Source organism: Triticum dicoccoides, chromosome 7B, assembly GCF_002162155.2.
Source record: "Triticum dicoccoides isolate Atlit2015 ecotype Zavitan chromosome 7B, WEW_v2.0, whole genome shotgun sequence".
Lineage (NCBI taxonomy): Eukaryota > Viridiplantae > Streptophyta > Magnoliopsida > Poales > Poaceae > Triticum > Triticum dicoccoides.
The window spans coordinates 692,350,884-692,354,798 of NC_041393.1; the positions used below are offsets into that span (position 1 = coordinate 692,350,884).

Genomic DNA, 3,915 nt, shown 5'->3' on the forward strand with positions numbered 1-3,915 from the left:
AGTCGTGAGACTTCATCCCGCTGAACTTCTGCTTCGCTGGGTCTAGGTATCTGCTTATCTTCCCCGCGTAACCGTAAGGAAGTTTTACTCCTAGGAGGCAGGTGAAAAACTGCTCGATCTCCTCCTGACTTAGAGTGAAGCACGCGGGAGGGTAGTCATTTCCGGTCTTCTTGGCCTTTTTGCCTTTGCGACGACTTTCTGTGTCCTGCTTCGCCTCATCATCATCATCATCATCATCATCATCATCATCATCATCATCATCATCATCATCATCATCATATATAGCGTGAAGCTCCTGCCTGATGCCCATTGATTTCAAGTCTGCCCTTGCTTTCGGCCCATCTTTGGTCCTCTCTGGCATGTTGAGCAGGGTACCAAGCAGACTCTCGCACACGTTCTTCGTGATATGCATGACATCAAGGCTGTGAGGTACACGGTGGATCTTCCAGTACGGCAAGTCCCAGAAAACAGACCTCGTTTTCCATACCTTCAGCAGCGGCTCTGGCGCCTTTTGCTTCTTTCCCGGCAGTGGGCAGTCTTTCCAATTTTTCAACAGCTTGTCTATTTCCTCGCCGCTCCTCGTACACGGGCGTTTTCGGGGTTCGGTTTCACCATCGAACAGATCCTTGCGTTTTCTCCACGGGTCATCGTCGCGAAGCCACCTTCGATATCCCATGAACACGGTTTTCGAAGACCCGGGATCTCTATCTAGCTGGCGATACGTTGTGTCATCCATGCACCTTACGCATCCAGAAAATCCGTGGACTACCTGCCCCGCAAGATATCCGTAACCGAGATAGTCTTGCACCGTCGTGAGCAGTGCGGCTCTCATAGGGAAATATTCTTTCTCTGCGGCGTCCCACGTATTGGCTGGCGTTTTCCACAGCGTGTCAATCTCCTCTTTCAGCAGCCCCAGATACAGATTGATGTCGTTCCCTGGTTGTTTCGGCCCTTCAATTAGCATACTCATGTGAATGTACTTCCTCTTCATGCACAACCAGGGGGGAAGGTTGTACATCCACACGAACACAGGCCAGGTGCTATGTGTGCTTCTGTGGCTGCCAAACGGATTGACTCCATCGGTGCTCGCGCCCAGCATAATGTTCCTTGGATCGTTCCCAAATTCTGGGTATTCGAAGTTCAACGCTTGCCACGGGCTCGCATCCTTAGGGTGACTCAGCATCTTGTCTTTTTTATCTATCTCCGGATCATTTGCGTCATCTTCTCGCTTCTTCTCCTCCCTATCCGCGTGCCAACACAGGAGCTTTGCTACCTTAGGGTCCGCGAAATACCGCTGCAGACGAGGAGTGATCGGAAAGTACCACACCACTTTTCGAGGAGCTTTCTTCCTCTTCTTGTATCGAGTGACACCGCACACCGGACATATGGTAGACTCCGCGTGCTCGTCCCGATAAATGATGCAATTGTTCATGCACACATGGTATTTCACGTGCGGTAAATCCAGAGGACACACGATTTTTTTCGCCTCCTCCAAACTGGTCGGGCACTTGTTCCCCTTGGGAAGACGTTCGTGCCAGAATGACATGTTCTCGTCGAAGCATGCGTCGGTCATTTTGTGTTTTACCTTCATCTCCAGAGCCATGAGCGTTACTTTCAGGCGGGTATCCTCGGGCCTGCATCCTTCATACAATGGAGTAACCGCGTCTAACTCAAGTTGATCCATCTTGGCTTTCTCTCGGGCGGCAGCTCTTGCGTTATCCGTCTGCTTGAGAAGCAGCTCTTGAATATGAGGGTCCTGCACCCAGCCAATCGATGGTCCAGCGTCGTCTGCTCCGCCGACATCATCATCATGTCCTGCATCTTCTACATGATGACTGTGTACAGCATCACCGTCGTGATCATCTCCTGGGGATTCTTCGTCTTCTCGCCCCCCCGAGCCGCGGTGGTTGTCTTGCTGCCCTTCCTCATTTCTTGCCCGGCCCCCATGGACGACTTCGTAGTCATCTTCATCACCTTGCCACCGATAGCCATCCATGAAACCACGCAAGAGCAGGTGGTCCCGCACCTGCCCGGAATCCAGGTCCGCAATAAGGCTATTCAGCTTGCATCTTCGACACGGACATCTTATCTCCGTCTCGTTCTTTTGAAGCATCTCGGCCTTCGCGGACCTCAAAAACCTATTCACGATGCCTTCGGTCATCGTGCGGACCATGGTCGCCTGCGGGGTAGAGCAAAACGATATTTTAGAACCAAGAAAAAATTTGGCATGACTTTCCCTAAAAATAGGACCAAAAAGAATGCTTAATGCCAAAATTCTCGCCGAAACGGAAATGAATCAACATTCCGGCAAAATATTGGCAACTATCGCATTTCAAATACCGGTACACCTCCAAACACAAACACATATGCAACACCACAAACATATGCAACACCACAAACATATGCAACACCACGAACATACATAGATCTAGCTAGGCCATAAAAAGTGCATGTGCACATTGTTGTAGGGAGAACAACATAAATATAGCTTCCCCCCTTACTTACCTAGCAAAATAAGGTAACTTAACCACTTAATTTGAATGAATCTATGGTGGAAATGAGGTGAAAAAGAGGAGGCACCCGAGACAAGGAGGAGGCGGTGGAGAGAATGAAGTGAGGAGAAAGTGAGTGTGGGAGGAGAGGCTGTCCAAAATATCTTGTTGCTGCCCACTTACTAATGGCGCACCAGCAAAAAATGCGCCATTAGTAATCCAGGTTACTAATGGCGCACCCCCTGGTGGTGCGCCATTAGTACTTTTGCAAAAAAAGGAATAAAAACAATAATAAAAAAATAACATTAGTGGCGCACCTTCTGGCTGGTGCGCCATTACTAGTTACAACTAGTAATGGCGCACCACCAGTGGATGCGCCATTAGTATGTTTGGACAGGCGCACTAGTTCAAAAAAAAAATTTGGTACTAATGGCGCACCGTGGGCAGGGTGCGCCATTAGTAGTTTCAACACTAATGGCGCATCAGAAGGTGGTGCGCCATTAGTATATACTAATGGCGCACCACAAGTCTGGTGCGCCATTAGTGTCATTTCCATCTATAGCCCTTTTCCTAGTAGTGCAAGCAGTTCTACATAAGCTTACAAGCTCGCTAGATGCCCACACATTATGGACCCCTACCTCAAACTGCAAATCTAGATCAGATCAACTAAGATGCACCAGCAGAGGCTAACTTCCCAACAAATCATCAATCCCCGAACCCCTTTGCTTATCCCCAATCGAATGGATCATCAAGCAAACAGAGCGGGGGCGAACAAGATCAAATCGATGAAACGACCCAGCATCAGGTGCGGCTGATTCCATCCCAGATCCGCCCGGGTCGACGCGACAGGAAAAGAAATGAACAGAGAATCATCCTGCAGGAGGCGGATCGAGTTCGTACCTGACGGAGAGAGGCGACTCGAATCACGTGGAAGACGAGAAGGATCCGTGGGGAAAAGTTAGGACGCCGCTAACTGCCACACGTGTGGGCGTTAAGAAATCTGCCCACACGTTTTGTCTGGTGCCTAAGAGGACCAGCCCACACGTCTGTGTGTGGGCAAAACAATTAGCGCCCACACGCCTCTTTTTTTCCCTCCCGGTCCCTCTTACACGCGTGCGTGTGGGCGAAATAGATAACGCCCACACGCCCGGTACGTCAGGCCCGCACGCCCCACGTGACACTTTACCGTGCGCCCCGCAGTTGCCATGGGCCGGACCCTCGTCCATGTTCGTTTAAGTGCAGTTGCCATGTCGCTGAACTACGGTTGCCATGTCGGACAACTACAGTTGCCATGTTTGCTCAACTGCAGTTGCCATCTCAGGTCAAAGTTCCAGATTGCCATTTTTTGGACAACTACAGTTGTTGCCATGTGTGGTCTGGTCTACTGCAGTTGCCATGATTTCAAAACTTTAGGAGTTGCCAC

General features: G+C 50.1%; 1 long non-coding RNA gene across 3 annotated transcripts in view; it reads right to left on the reverse strand.

Annotated features, from left to right (window-relative positions):
• Positions 1–3,456, reverse strand: part of LOC119340020 — a 16,843-nt gene extending 13,387 nt beyond the window's left edge. For all 3 annotated transcript variants that reach the window (XR_005164336.1, XR_005164337.1, XR_005164335.1), the window contains exon 1: positions 3,393–3,456. This is a non-coding gene — a long non-coding RNA (uncharacterized LOC119340020). The remainder of the gene's footprint in view (positions 1–3,392) is intronic.
• Positions 3,457–3,915: the final 459 nt, after the last annotated feature.